The 16176-nt window shown below is 54.0% G+C and overlaps 1 pseudogene; it reads right to left on the bottom strand.

The window, feature by feature from the left end:
- LOC113197936 (sulfotransferase 2A6-like) overlaps positions 1-14841 on the bottom strand; it is a 116719-nt pseudogene extending 101878 nt beyond the window's left edge.
- Positions 14842-16176: the final 1335 nt, after the last annotated feature.

Here is a 16176-nt window from a genome sequence, read left to right as displayed (position 1 = left end):
CACTCCACCCTCCAAGTTGCAGGCTGCAGGCCTAGGCTGTGACCTTGGCTTGGACTGGTCTGCCCTGGGGCTGGAGGCTCAGGGGTGCACCCAGGGAGGGCTGCCCAGGTCTCCTGGGGGGGGAGTAAGCAGGCTTCAGGGTTCTGAAGGGACCCCTGGGTTTGATCCAGCCATCGTTCAACCACCACGGAAAGACCCCCAACTCCAATTTAAAATAAATTAAAGCAAGCTTGTGATTCCAACCATGCGGGACTGTCTCTCCAGAAACCCGTGGGTTAGAGAACAGCCCCCCAGCTCTCTAGGAGCACAGCTTTACAGCACTACAAGTCGCAAAGGGGGTGTCTTGAGAACTTACAGAGAACAGGATTCTGACAAGCATAACCCAAAGGCAGGCAGTAGGTTCATGGTCTCAGGGTTCAGCACTTAGGGAGTGAACTGGGATCCAATGTCAGAATTTATGAGGCACAGCTGAGGTTTCAGAGGGGGTGTTATCTGGTCAGGGGAAGCCAGGCATGGTTAGTTCCAGGCACGGGCAGGCATTCCAAGCAAGTTTAGAGATCGCAGTAATTTATAGTAAAACAGAAATTCTCCATTTTAGGCTCATTTATCTCTCCCTGAGCACACACTCACCACAGGAACCAAGTAATGCAGACTTTGGGGAAAGGTCTCAGAAATGCCTCTCTCTCACATTGACAGGTGAATCCCAGCTCCAACAGGGAGCCCCTGGAATGGAGCCTTTGAGACACCTCTTAAAAAGCCCCCTGTTCCTGCGGATGGGCAGAATCCCAGCCTCTGGGACAGGAGTGTCCCCTGTGTTTCTTTGCTCCCAAAGCAATAAACCTTCTTTTCCCTTTTTCTCCAAACTGTCCTCGTTATTGGATTGACATGGGACAGGGACTGGCCCTCGGCAACACAGAGAGTCAGAGACCATTTGGAATAGCTGGTGGGGGAGGCATTCCTTCAAATCCTTCCTCCTGGCCCCATTTCCAGATGCCAGTGGATGGAGGGAGGTCCTCTGGCTGGAATCTGCTGGAGCAAAACAGGTAAGAACCAAATTGGCAGAAATGTTGCCAGAAGGAAGCAACTAACCGTTTTTCTCCTTTTCTTTTGCTACAGGGCCCTGAACCCAGGGGTGCTTTACCACTGAGCCGCATCCTCAGCCCTTCCTACTTTTTTTTTTTTTTGAGACAGGGTCTCTCTACTAAATTGCTTAGGGCCTTGCTATATTGCTGAGTTTGGCCTGCAACTTGAACCCCCCAGAGCCTCCTGCATTGCTGGATTACAGTGTGTGTCAAACAGCTTTGGTCACTGAGTTTTGAGCCCAAGGAGACAGGGATTTGGGATACCCAGAGAGCTGATGCATCTTAAAGGAAACACCCCAAAGACATTGAAATGCAGGAAGCATCCAGGAGCCACTATAGCTCCTGAGTGACTAGCCCTTTCCTCCCCTGGAGCCTGAGGGCAGGTGAAACTCAGGGAAACCAGTATAACTTCGTGCAGCTCCACCCCGCCTCCACCTCGGTCCAGCCCCTGGCACTGGCCTCTGCAAATATGAACACCCACACCCAGGCTGCCCCCTCTCCCTGGAGGTGGCCCGCCTTCTCCCCTGAGAGCCCATTCCTTGTTTTATCCAAAGGTGACCCTTTTGAGATTGCCCCCATCCTCCCTTGAATGAACCTGAACTTCCCAGATAAACCTCGCTCTCTGCCTTTGCCTGGTGTGTGCTGAGATTCTGTTCTACCTTCCCTGCCAAGAACCCCTCGGGGCCTGAGCTCTCTGCAGGATCCCCAGGACCCTTTGGAGACAGTGTTGGGTGACTGGGGGGGGCGGTTCTGGGTTCTCTTTCAGAGCCAAGGGCAAGATCCTGCACTGATTGATCAGTGAAAGGGTGTTTCTTTCTTGGCTAAGAAGAGAGTGGGAGATGAACAAGTCATCAGCCCTCACCCTGGGAAGGGGGGCAGGATGTAGCCAAAGGGGGAGGGAAAGCAATAAGGGGGAGGAATATCTGCATTTTATTTTAATGAGGTTGGAGGTCACCTGGGGTCACTGGCCAGGCACAGATAGGCCTGGCTTCAGTCTGCACACCTGAAGAGGGACTCCTGGCCCAGGCAGCCTACCTCAAAGACAAGCCAGGTGCAGGTGGGGTAAAAATGCCGCTGGGCCATCCCGGCAGCTTCCGTGTTTCCCAGACTGCAATCCCAATTAGCCCCCAGGGAATGCAATTTCCATTCTTTAGACTTGGCTGATTTTCATCTTGGTTGACATCACCAAGGTTCCTGCACCTTCTCCCCAGCAGTTCAGGTGACGCCTTTTTTTTCTCTCTCTTTTTGGTCCTGGGGATTGAACCCAGGGGCACTCGCCCACTGAGCCCATCCCCAGCCCTAGTTCGTGTTTTATTTAGAGACGGGGTCTCACTGAGTTACTTAGTGCCTCGTTTTTGCTGAGGCTGCCTTTGAACTCCAAAATCCTCCTGCCTCAGCCTCCAGAGCCGCTGGGATTACAGGTCTGAGCCACTGGGCAGGGCTGCCCAGGTCAAGTCTATTCCACACACACACACACACCCACCCCTGCACCTTTTTGTTGGGGCTGGGGATGGAGCCCAGGGCCCTGGACCTGCCAGGAAAGCGCTCTACCACTGAGCCACTCCAGAACCCCCATTCATCTCTGGGTGAACACAGGGGTTTCCCTACCCTTTGGTCTTATGCATAACGCTGCTATAAACCCAGTGTGGTGGCGCACACCTGAAATCCCCGAGGTTTGGGAGGCTGGAGCAGGAGGATTGCAGGTTTGAAACCAGCCTCAGCAACACAACATCTTTGTTTTGTATGTGGTGCTGAGGATCGAACCCTGGCCACATGCATGCCAGGCTAGCATGCTACCTCTTGAGCCACATCTCCAGCCCTGTGTGATTCTTTGAGCACTGCTCACCTTCCTCCTTGACCTTAAGTTCTATGAGGATGGTGCTGCTGTTTACTCTCTGGTTGGACGTCCCTGAGCCTCTGCTCCTGGGGAAATGCATGGTGAATCATCAACAGAGTGAGCCTGTGACCCTAGCAGCTGGGGAGGCTGAGGCAGGAGGATGGCAAACTGGAAGCGAGCCTCAGCCATTTAACCAAGCCTTGCCTCAGAATTAAAAAGGACTGGGAATATAGCACCCTGGTAGGGGTTCCCTGGGTTCAAGTCCCTATACCTAAAAAAGCAAAAGTAAATCAACACATTGCCTGGGTCTCTAAGATCCTGGGTGAAGAGCCCTCTGTCCTACATCCCTGGGTTCTGTCCTTGGTGCTCACAGCCAGCAGCAGTAGCACGGAGCCAGGAAGGAAAGACCCAGACTCCGTCCTCCCAGCACCTCACAGTTTCACACTTGCAAACAGTAGGCGCCACAGTTAAGTGGAATTCAGGACCCCCAAAAGACCACCAGACACTGAGATCATTGTAAGCAGCAAAGAGGTGTTTATTGCGAGCTGGCTCCGTTGGTGAAGGCGATCCCCCACAGGAGGCGAGATACAGGGCCGCGGGTTGTGGCCAAGTGAGGTCTGAATGGGGACCCTGTGCACCCCAGCTTCTGTGCGTGGAGGACACTCACCATTTCCTTGGAGGAACTGTTCAAAGAACTGTTCCAGTGAGTCTGGATTCTTAGCAAAGTTTGTCCTGCACCAGAAAAAATAGCCAGACACAAGAGCATCTCTGGGATTTCTGATGATATAAATCACCTTAAATGGAAACAGGAGAGAATGAACAGCTAATACCGTCATTTCCACCTTTTTTGATCTTTACCTTTATTTATTTATTTGGGTACCAGGGATTGAACTCAGGGGTGCTTAACCACGGAGCCACATCCCCAGAACCCCCCTGTTTGCTTTTTATTTAGAGACAGGGTCTCACTGAGTTGCTTAGTGTCTCACTACGTTGCTGAGGCGGGCTTTAAACTGGGGATCCTCCTACCTCACCCTCCTGAGCTGCTGGGATTACAGGTGTGCACTAACATGCCCAGATTTTACCTTTAATCTTGAGCTTTAATTTGCATTAGATGTCTCCTAAATATGAATGAAATATTTTCGTGTGTGTCTGGAAATTTAACACAGCAGTGTGCTGAGTGAAGCTACCTGCCATTTTTATTTTTATTTTGAGACAGGGTCTCCCTAGATTGCAGAGGCCCCCTTAAACCTGCAGTCTTCCTGCCTCCGTCCTGGGTTGCTGGGCTCACCAGTGTGTGCTCCCGTGCCTGGCTGATTGGATGGTCTCAGTGACCATAGTCATTAAAGGGGCATGCAGGCTAAGGTTCCTAGGAAATATCACGGTGGCAGGATGGACAAAGGCAAGAGGAAACCATGGTATGTTCCTTCTCACCATGAGAAGTCTGTGTGCTTTAAGGATCACCAACGGGGTGATGGATAAGTCATGGCATATTTATAGACACATACAATATACAGTCGTTCCCCACCCACGACACACATTCCATTGGGCGAATGAATCCAGATATCTAGGTGCTCACAGCCTGAGTCCATGTGCGGGAATAAAGAACAACCAGAACTAGTCCACACCTGGGCGCGGTGTGCATCCCGCAGTCCCTGTGGCTTGGGGGCTTTAGGTAGGAAGATCACAAGTTTGAAGCCAGTCCCACCAATGTAGCGTTGCCCGAAGCAACTTAGCAAGACCCTGTCTCCAAATAAAAAATAAAAAGGGCTGTGGATGTGGCTCAGTGGTTAAGTGCCCTTGGGTTCAATCTCTGGCAGAAAAACACACCAAAACAAAACTAATTTACAGCTGTAACTAAGCATGGTATTTGCCTTTGTGAGGGGGCACTGACTGAGTGGGCAGGAGGGAACTTTCTGGAATGGTAGAACTTTCTGGAACAATGCTCATCTGGAAGATGGTTACTTGTTGCAACAGTAGACTTTCTGGAAAGTAGAAGTGTTCTCATCCTATCAGGAAGAGAGTAACCCAGTTGTGTACGTATCATCCAGACAATTATTTTTGTAGATGGACATGATGCCTTTATTTTTATGTGGTGCTGAGGATGGAACCCAGAGCCTTACATGTTAGGCAAGTGCTCTACCACTGAGCCCCAGCCCCAGACCGGAGATAGTGTTTGAGATTCACACACACACACACACACACACACACACACACACACACACACACACACACCCCACACACACTCGGGCAGGATCACTTGGAGTTTGAATATCAGAATTTTGCTTTCTGTTTTGCACCAACTCTCCTGTGCATTATTCAAGGCCTCCGTTTCCCAGCCAGTGATTTATTTGCCAGACTCACATAGACACCTGCAGATAGTTGTAAGGGGACAAATTCATTGTTGCTGCACCCACATGACATTTCCAAGAGAGGAGATGACAATGAGGATGATTTTCATGCTGGGGATTTCCCTCAAGAGCACCGAGCCACATCCCCTTCCTTTTAATTTTTTTTTTTTTATTTTGAGATGAGTTCTCACTGAGTTGCTTAGGGCCTTGCTAGATCACTGAGAGTGGCCTTGAATTTGTGATCCTCCTGCCTCGGCCTCCCAAGCCGCTGAGATTACAGCTGAGAGTCACTGTGCCCAGCCAACAGAGGAGATTCTGAGGTGATGTTTCCAGATGTAGTTTAAGATAGAAATTTTTTAAAAAATCATACAGAAATGAATACCTTCCAGCAAACTGTTTCCAAAAAGAGCTCGCAGTGGGGGGGACCCTGGCTCTCCCTGGTCCTTCTGATCAGCTCTCAGCCCCAGGGAGGCTCACGTGGCTGGTGGACTCGGGCCCCTGCTCTGTGCAGCAGGTGGCCATCCTTAGAGAGAGTGGCCAGGCCTCCAGAGCCACCTGGGCTCCCGCAGCTGATATGACCCAGCTGACTTCACGATCAGGCAGGAGACTTACTGTTCCTCTTTTAGGGCAGCAAAAGCGGGCAATCTAGAATATAATGCAGCTGTAAATGTAAGTTCGTACTTAAAATGTCATTTTTGAAGATTCTGTTTTTGTCCTTTTACATCAAGCATTTTTTTTTTTTTTGTACCAGGGATTGAACCCAGAGGGACTTAACCCTGAACCACATCCCCAGCCCTTTTTTACATTAGATTTAGACACAGGGTCTGGCTGAGTTGCTTAGGCCCTCACTAAGTTGCTGAAGCTGGCTTTGAACTCTTGATCCCCCTGCCTCACCCTCCTGAGCTCTGGGGTCACAGACGTGAGCCACTGCACCTGGCTCCACCTTAACTCAGGCTCCAATAACCTGTGGGCCGCCCAGTCCTTGTCCTCAAGCATGGTTCTAGGTGTGGCAACGTGGGCCTCACCGGATGCCCGCGGGTCCCAGTCCCTCTCTTCTTCCCAATGAGAAGGCACCCCCAGCAGGATCTCTGGGGCTTTGGGGACAGGTTAAAGTCTAAGAGGCATTTGTTAAGCATTTCTACAGCATCAGGCACTGACCTTGCCCTTGGAAGTGAAGAAGGACTTGGGGAAGAGGTGGAAAGGAAGGTGGGAGGTGAAGCAGCGTGGACCCTCCGAGTCTCCGTCTAACTGCTCTGCGTCCCTTCTCTCTATCCAGGGCGAGCGCTTCCAGAAGGGCACTGATTGAACCCACTTGGGGTCCCCGCGTGAGTGAATCAGGCAGAGAATTTCAATCAACCATCGGGTTCCTGGATAAAGAGGGAAAAGTGACGTTCACTCCTTTCAGTGTGACCTTTGAAGTAAAAATTATGGTAAAATAGATGAGCTTTCTGTGATAACCATTTAACATTTTCTATTGATTTACTTACTTTTTGCAGTATTAGGAATTTCACCCAGAGACCCACTCCCAGCCCTCTTTATTTTTTTTACTTTGAGACAGGTTCTTGTTGGGTTTGGTGGTGCAGCCTGTAATCCCAGCAGCTCAGGAGGCTGAGGCAGAAGGATGGCAAGTTTAAGTCCAGCCTTAGCAAATCAGAGAATCCCTAAGCACTTTAGCAAGATCCTATCTCAAAATATCCTGGGGATGTAGCTCAGTGGTAAAGTTCCCCTGGATTCAATCCCCAGTATCTAAAAACAAAACAACAAACAAACAACCCCCCAATCAAAAAAAAAAAAAAGCAAACAAGAGAAAGACCCTCCTCCCCCCCCCCCCAAAAACAAAACAAAACAAAACAAAAAAACCCCTGGAGATAGATTCTCACTAAGTTGGCCCTGTTTTTCTGGATTTGTTGGGTTTGGTTTACACTTGGTTTGGGATTCTGTGTGTGCGCCACATGTGTGTGTTTGGGTGCCTTGCTGGGGACAGAATCCAGGATTTCCCAGAGGTTAACAAGTGCTCATGAGCCACATCCCCAGTCCCTTTGTATTATTTCATTTTTTTTAGGAGACAGTTTTGCTAAATTGCCCTTGGTGACCTTGAACTCCTGACCCTCCCGCCTCTGACTCAAGTAGCTGGTGCTCTGTACCACTGCAGAGGCCAGAGGAGCCATCTATTTTTGGGAGGGGTGATACTGAGGATTGAACCCCGGGGTGCTCAACCTCTGGGCCACATCCCCAGCCCTTTTGAGTATCTTATTTGGAGACCGGGTTTCCCTGAGTTGCAAAGGGTCTTGCAGAGCTGCTGAGGCTGGCTTTGAGCTCACAGTCCTCCAGCCTCAGCCTCCCGAGTTCCAGAGATTACAGGCATGCCACTGCACCTGGCCACAGTGTCCATCTTTGAGGGCCAGGACTTTGTTTTCATGGTCACCACTTTGTTCCCAGCAGGTACATGAAGTGTGGAAAGGGGTGAGGCGAGGAGCAGTGGCAGTCTCTGTGCTGGGACTGAAGTGGGGACTCCAGCAGCTAGGCAGACACTCTACCTGGGTGGTGTCTCCAGCCTTGGGTGGGGCTTATCCCAGGCAGGACACTGAGCAGCAGTATCAGGTAAGGAGACAGACCTGTCCTAAGAATCTGTAAACGTTTCATGTCATTTTGAACTTGGCTGAGTTATTTTGAGGTCCCTGGTCTGTGACCCCCGTCAACAGTCCCCTTCATCCGAGGCCAGGAGGGACAAGGCCTGCCAGCATGGTGATGAACCCAGCCTAATTCCCTCCTAGATTGGGAGTCACCTCGTCACAAAAGTTAATTTCTCTTTTACTATAAATCACTGCGGTCTCTAAACTTGCTTGGAATGGCTGCCCGTGCCTCCAACTCACCATGCCTGGCTTCCCCTGACCAGATAACAGCCCCTCTGAAACCTCAGCTGTGCCTCATAAATTCTGACATTGGATCCCAGTTCACTCCCTAAGTGCTGAACCCTGTAGACCATTAACCTACTGCCTGCCTTTGGGTTATGCTTGTCAAAATCCTGTTCTCTGTAAGTTCTCAAGACACCCCCTTTGCGACTTGTAGTGCTGTAAAGCTGTGCTCCTAGAGAGCTGGGGGGCTGTTCTCTCACCACAGGTTTCTGGAGAGACAGTCCCTCATGGTTGGAATTACAAGCTTGCTTTAATTTATTTTAAATTGGAGTTGGGGGGTCTTGTCTTTCCGTGGTGGTTGAACGATGGCTGGATCAAACCCAGGGGTCTCTTTAGAACCCTGAATCCCACTTACTCCCCCCCCAGGAGACCTGGGCAGCCCTCCCTGGGTGCACCCCTGAGCCTCCAGCCCCAGGGCAGAGCAGCCCAAGCCAAGGTCACAGCCTAGGCCTGCAGCCTGCAACTTGGAGAGTGGAGTGTGCCCTTGGGGGACCTGGGAGGAGGCTGGGGGCTCCCCAGGCTGGAGCAGCTGTGACTGGAGTGGGCTCAGGTAGGTGGGTGGTGGACCAATTCCCTGGCCCTAAACAGATGGGGCTCTTGCCCGGGCGGGAAGGAGGACACCCCGGGAAGTGGCTGGTGAGGGGCTGAGGCTGTGTGGGTGGGTCCTGTGGTTCTGGCACAGCAAGCCTCAGCTGGGGGGGGGGGGGTTGGAATCCAGCCAGGAAACTCCTCCCAGGGCGGGGCCCCGGGGGCGGGGGAGGTGGGGCGGGGCCCAGGGGGCAGGGGAAGTGGGGCTGGGCCAGCCTGCAGGTGGGCTATTTAAGCCAGGGGTCTTGAGGGTTTGGTCCCACTCCTCTGAACAGAGCCTCTGGGGCCATGGAGTTGTTGATTGCGCTGGATGACCTGGAAAGAGATGTCATGGCCGAGTATGAGTCGACAGGATGTCTCGGTGGCTTGGATCCCAGGCAGGAGCTGAAAAAACTTCATGAGCTACTGGGTGAGCTAGTTGGGGGCCGCGGGGGCCTGTGCTTGGAGGGATGTCACAGGAGAAGGGCTGTCTCTGAAGGGGGGTCCAAGGGGGAGTTCCTGGAGTAGGGGGCTCTGTTTGGGGCAAGCGTTTTTCATGGCAAAAAACCTGCAGCATGCGCCATTCAAAGCCCAGGCTTCCTAAATGAAGGCTCATTATGGGAGGAACCTGCAGGGAGTTTGAGACAGACTCTAATTACCTTCAGACCAGTTTCACCTAGCTCCAGCCTCCAGCTACCTATTAGAGGAGGGAGGTTTATTGAAGATGAGAGAGAGAGAGAGAGAGAGAGAGAGAGGAGAGGAGAGAGAGAGAGAGAGATCACCCAGGGAGTGGACTTTTATTGGGGAACAAAACTCTGAGGAAAATCCCATCCAATGAAGATTAAGGGGGGCAGTGTCCCAAGGTCAGGGGCGAAGATTGGGTCTTTGAGGTACAAATCCTGAGAAGGGTGGGGAAAGCTCTGGACACAAGATGTGCCTAAGCGCCTCCCTCCCAGCCAGGGAGGTGACTCAAATCACGCGCCAGGATGGGCTCCCACAAGTAAAGAAGGAAGAATGGGGCCAGTCTCAAGCGGGAGAGGTCCTTTGGGGGTTCCCAGCTCTCTTTACAGGAAACTTGGTAGCAGGGTTTGGTGACGGGTTTATAATCCCAGCAACTGTGGAGGTTGAGGCAGGAGGATGGGAAGGTTGAGGACAGCCTCAGCAATTTAGCCAGGCCCTAAGCAACTTAGGGGAGACCCAGTCTCAAATGGTTAAAAGGGCTGGGGATATGTCTCGGGCTCAAAAGCTCGCCTGGGTTCCATCCCCAGCAGTTAAGAAAAAAACTAAAGGAAAGTTGGGGAGGTGGGTGCAGAGACCTAGGACTGGTGTCCGTCCTCTGCTCTCAATTGGCTGGTGCTTCTGCTGGGGCTGGCTTCCTTACCTATGAATAGACAGCGACACAAAGTCCCCTAAATTATAGCGTCCTCAGATCTCATGTCTGTCTTGGCTGGATCTACTTATGGGAGGGAGGAATAATGGGTAGATCTGGAGGGGTCCAGGAATCTGGGATCGAGGCGTGTGTCAGTGAAAATGTCCCCCAGCCCTTCCTTTGTCTCCTTTGGCTTTGTCCCTTCTGTGGTCCTTCAGCGAGGGGGAGGTGTGCTCTGTGGCTGGGCTGTGGAGTGTCCACCCAGAGAAGAGCACAGCTTGTCCAGGGGGGCTTCTGCCCTGCAGAGCGGGGAGGCCTGAGCCCCACCTGGGAGCTTGGTCTTGGTGATGGCAGAAGCCGTGGGTGACCAGGGGACTCGCAGGCAAGACTTTAATCTGGGCGCCCAAGAAGGGGAGCCTGCGCTGACCCCAGAGGCAGGACGGCTCCCCAGCTCAGAGTCTGCTGTTGGGGAGGGCAGGGGCTGAGGGGAGGATGGCCTTGTTCAGGTGCGGTTTAAAGATGTGTTCTCCCTTGAGGTGGCCAGAGGGGAACGCTGAGGAGGGTCCTTTGAGTCCTGGCAAGAGCCTCCTGGTTTCTGAGGCTGAGGGCAGTTTACCAAGGCTCTGTGACCTGGCTGGGGAGGGGGCGGTCTGGGGCTGAGTGCTGTCAGGCCATGAGTTAAAGCCCAGAGTGCATTTCCCTTTGGTCTCAGTGGTCTCAGACCACTTTTTGCTGAGGCTGGCTCTGAACTCCATCCTCTTGCCTCAGCCTTCAGAGCCCCTGGGACTACAGGCGAGGGCCCCACACCGGGCTCAGATGTGGACTCTGAGGTGAAGAATTGCATTGGTGCCTGAGCAGAGCTTGGGACCCAGTGGCCCCTGAAAGTGCCTTCAGCCCTGGGATCGGGAGTGCAGAGACTTGGGAGGGCAGAGCAGGCGGGAGGCCAGGTCCAGTGCTCTTGGGTGAGGGCCCTTCCTGGCCTGTCCCCCTGGGCCGAGGGTCCTGAGAGCACAGCAGGCCTTTCCAGGCCCATCTCAAAGCTGGCAAGGGGCAGGGCTGGGCTGGAAGGTGGAAGCCAGGTCTGACCCTGGGGCTGGTCCAGGTGTCACTTCCTGTCCACTGTGCTGCCGCCCAGCTTACCAGCTGAGTCCCTGTGGCCCAGGTGGGGCAGTGTCAATGGGGGGTGGCTGGGGATGGTCTGTGGGGCTTCTCTGATTTTCTTCTTTCTCCCAGAGCCAGCCGTGTCCAAGTGGAGTAATTTGTTCTTCACAAAGGAGCAGATGACGATGCTGGAGGAGCACTTCCTGAAGGACCCCTTTCCAGACCGCTTGACCCTGCTGTTCCTGACCCTCCGCCTTGGCCTAAAAGAGAGTGACCTATGACACGTGCAGGTGGGACTCGGGCTCCACACCCCTACCTTGCCCTGGCAGGGGAGGGCCTGCCCTGTGGCTCGGCCATGTCCCACGCTCCCTCTGCAGAAGCCTGGGGCACACAGGGGCCCAAGCTACCCTGGGTCCTTCTGGGCTCTGGCTGGACCCCAAGCTCAGCTTCTGCCTTCTGTGGTGCACAACTTTGATCAGCCCAGACGGCTGCCCGGTGCCCTTCCAGGATCCAGACCCCAGCACCCTCTAAACCCGAGGAGCCCCTGGCAGAGTCCCCCCATCCCTGGGCTCTGGGTCCTCTCCCTCTGGGATTCTCCCCCTGGCCTTTGACCTCCAGAGCCCCAGGGCCCTGTCTGTTTTGGTTCTCATTTTGCAGAGCTGGGACAGAACCCTAGGTGTTCCAGTGTCTGCTGCTTCCACAGGGCCCCTGTTCCTCAGAGTTGAAAGGTGTTCTTTTGTTGAAGCAGAACATGCAATGGTTTGACCCCTGAGTCTGAGGTTGGGGGACCTCTCTCTCTCGTGTTCTTGCCACTGCTCCTTTTCTCCTTGGAGTTAGGTTCTTTTCAGTGGGTTGAATTTATTGAGCTTGGAAGATCCATTTGGAGTATGTCCAGGTCACAGCTCATGTCCTTCATCATCAGCCCCCACAGAGGATTGTTCCCCGTACGGGCCACCAAATGCCGCAGTCTGACTGGGCACAATTCAGGAGCCACTTATCAAAAGAAACAAACTTTATTTTTAAAACTACAAACACCAAACAAAACAGCTCTTCAGGAAAAACCCTCAGAGCCCAACTGCCACCACCGGCTTCCAGAAGCCTCTCCCCACACAAACCACCCCACCTCCCACCATCCTCCTGCTCTTGAGGCCGATTGGCTGGGTCGCGTGGGCGGAGCCAAAGAAGTCCCCCAATGAGCAGTTCCGTAGTCTGAAGGGCAGGGAAACAGCCCAATGAACATCACCGCAGAGGAGCCAATCAGCTAGATGTTGCTGGGGCCGCTGTGAGCCAATCATCAGCCGGCAGCTGGGAGTTTGCTGGCAGCTGGAAGTTTTCTGGGGCCCCTTTGGCTGTGGCTCTCAACAGTAATATAACCCCTTGCCCAGTTTAGGAGAGAATCTTCCATGGAAGTGCCTTGTGTGTGTCCCCTTCTCTTACTGTGCCCTTGGGTGTGGCCTACCCAAGTGTCAGTCAACCTGCTGACAGTGGACATCATGAAGATAGACTCAGCCCCTGAAACCTGACCTCTTGCCTTATTTGACTAGCTTCTCATCAATAAAAGGGGTCAGCGCGTGCTCTCTCTCTCTTTCTGCAGACCTTTAAGGTCAGAGAAGCCATCACAGCAACCCCAAAGAAAAAGGTATTTGTGTCTCTTGTGTGGTTATTTCGTGCAGCCCAGTTAGCCCAGTTTAATTAGACTGACCCCTGAGCCTTTTAGTCGCGAGAACAGAAACCCGACACACACACACACCTCTGTTCATCTCTGCCAGGGGAGCAAAGAACTAAAAGCCCTGTTGACTTCCAACTGAAGAGAGTGGAATGCACATCAAACCAGGGACTGTCCTACCCATGCAGAAGCAGGAGCTCTGTGTGGTGACAGGACCCTGCCTCTGGGCTGTGGTGCTGCCCAACAAGGGTTCGCACGGGAGGAAGGCTTGGCCTGACCACTGTGTCTAAGAGACTGGCACAGCCTTCGTCTCCCTGGAGGGAGCCTGGTGCATTAGATGTGACGGGGGGCCCCTAGGATTCACCCAAACTCCATCCTGGTGAGCCTTCTTGTCCTTTGGAGAGCAGAAGTCTAGAAGTATCCAATCAAAAGCCAAGCAACAAAAGGGCTCAGCCTTCTAGAATCCCTTCAGGCTGAGCTGAGGCTGGGTCCTGCTCTGCAGTAGCCACAGGCTCTGGTGACATGGGAAGGTTGGGGTGCTGAGTCACATCAGAAGGGACCCTGTCACTCAGGTGGTAGACAGGTGAGGTTGAAAGGGCACAGAGGGGGCTGGGGATGTGGCTCAAGCAGTAGCATGCTCGCCTGGCATGTGTGCAGCTGGGGTTCGATCCTCAGCACCACATACAAAAAAGATGGTGTGTCCGACGATAACTAAAAAATAATTCTCTCTCTCTCTCTCTCTCCCTCCCTCCCTCCCTCTCTTAAAAAAAAGGGGGGGGGCAAAGGGCACAAAGGGCCAAAGGAAGGAGGGAAGTGCACAAATGAATGCCAAGGAATTTAGCAGCGATGGTGGGCCAGCTCCCCGGTTAGGAAGTGGGAAATCCAAACAACTCCGCAGAGGAAAGCAGCCAAGGACCAAGGATGCAGAAGGACCAAGGTCTGGGAAGGACCAAGGTCGCTCGCTAAAGGACCAAGGTCGCAGAAGGAGAGAGCCATATCCTGAGAGCGCTCTGGGGGTCCTGAGGGAGGCAGGGGAGACCACCCGGGGCAGAAACCACTATTAAACAGGCAGAGCCAGAAAGCCGGAGCTGAGGGAGGTGGCTGGCCAGAGAGGCCAGGACAAGCGTGAAGAGCCCCATCCGGGCACTTGGCAGCGACTCTAGAAAGACCCCCACCCGCCCCAGCAGCACCTTCTGCCTGGGACCCAGGGCAGCGCAAAAAGGCAGAGACTCCAGACCGACCAGGTGCAGGACCAGGCGCAGCACCACCCTGAGCCTCCGGGGCTGCGCAGCCCAGGGGTCACAGCTGCCCTGCCTGCTGAAATGATGCATCCCCAGTGCATCCAGTGGGCACCCGCATCTCAGGGCCCTTCCAAAGTGCCCCGACCACAGCCGACCGGTAACCTGGGCTCCAGGTGCCAGCTGCTACGACTGTCAACTGCTACAGTCTGCGCCCACTCACAGCCCTCTCCATGGGCCCAGGGGAGCTCAGGCCCAGGACAGTTCCCAGCCTTGGGTGGGGTTCTGGTGACCACGCCCATCGGCCCTTACTGCCCCTGAGGTCCAAGCTGGGGATGAGGCTGCTCCCCCAACCTGGGCAGCTCTCCCCACCCCGTCTCCCCTTGGAGACCCTGCGCCCCAGCCCCTCTGCGCTCTCCCAAGGAGCCCACCACTCACCTGTGCTCTCCCTTGAGGCTTGGTCAAAGAGGTCCTTACTGTCAATCTTGGGGAAGATACAGAGGGCCAAGTCCCATGCTGGCAGTTCCCCATAGCATTCCTTCATCAAGCTGGCTAGTTCACGGGGATTGGCCTTCCACAAGAGCACCCAGTGTATCCGCTGGAGGCTGTGTTGCACAGTCTCCTGTTTGAGCAGCTCCTTAAACTTCATGAACTCGTTCTTCTTGAGTTCATCCAAGTACCCCATGAGGCGGAAGTCAGAAATGAAGGACTCTGCCATCTCGTCCAGGCCGGAGAGGAAGATGCTCAGAGACAGGGACCAGGAAGGACCAGGAATCAGAAAACCTGAGGGCAACGTCAGGGTGGCCCCGAGTTACTCACAAGGAAAGGACCTTGCTCAGCCTCGAGCTGGTCCTGGGTGAGGGCTGGGGACCCCCCAACTGCGTCCTGTCCTCTCCTCACTGGCGTGGGCCTGAAAGCAGTGGTCACTCAGACACCAACCTGCGCTGGCCTTTGTGTCCACATGCATTGCCTGCGACCCAGCTCAGGCGGTGCCCGGAGGGAGCCCTACAGAGCCCCCAGTGTTAGCATTAGGGAAGCTTCCCCGGGGCAGACAGACAGTCTTCTGGCACAACCAGCTGCCACACAAAGATGGTGGCAGTCGCAGCAGGCATGGGCTTGCCCTTCCAGGCTGTGGGGGATGACCGGAGGATCTCCATGAGGGAGGATGCATGGAATAGTCCAGGAGACGCAAGCACAGCAACCCCCTTCACCTGCACCTTCAACACAGAAGCCAGCACAGACTCCCACAAAGGACGGTAATGGTCTCCTCAGTGACTGATGGAGGAGCCCTGCCCTCAAACACACGCCACTGGCTTTTGTCAAGAGCTCCATGGAGAAGAGCAGTGCTCATCAGAGGATGCTGTACACCTGGAGGCCCGGGGTCAGAGATAAGCCTGGAGGGAGCCCGGACCTCACCCAGAAACCAGCAAGTCTGTGAGAAGGGGCACGAGACCAGAACAGGCGCTGGGGAGAAGCTAGGCGGTGGGACGTTAGGGGTTGGAGAGTCGCTTGACATCACTCCTCACCAAGAGGCTGAGCACCGAACCCTGAGGGAACAGCGTGGTCACCCACTAACGTGGCTCAACTCACAGCACCAGCCATGCCAAATGCTGGGGAGGATGCCAGGCCACAGGCCCCCTCCTGTGGTGGCCTGGGAAATGTACAGCCACCCGAGGAGACCTCTGGACCAGCCTCCTGGACTGTGAGAATAAACTCCAGCTGTGCGAGTCCCGCAGTCTAGGGAGCCTGTCAGTGCAGCCTGATCCCAGGGGTATGGAGCCCATTGCAGACAGCACCCAAGTCTGTGTTAGCGATCCCCCAGTGTTGGTGAGCCCGTGGGACATCTGTGTCTTAGTAATGGGAAATGTTAACCCGGGGGACGGGGGGGGCAAGTGACCCACAGAGACCACCCTGGTGGTAACAGGAGGGCACCTGGGGTGAGGGATAAACAGACTATAGGCTCTTACTCTTTCTGGGTCTACAATATTTCCAAAATGAAGTCTAGAAACCTAGGGAGAAACCATCGTGATTGATATGTGTGTGGGTGATAGAT

This window comes from Urocitellus parryii, chromosome 15 (assembly GCF_045843805.1).
Source record: "Urocitellus parryii isolate mUroPar1 chromosome 15, mUroPar1.hap1, whole genome shotgun sequence".
Classification (NCBI taxonomy): Eukaryota; Metazoa; Chordata; class Mammalia; order Rodentia; family Sciuridae; genus Urocitellus; species Urocitellus parryii.
This window is presented reverse-complemented; position numbering and strand designations above follow the sequence as displayed.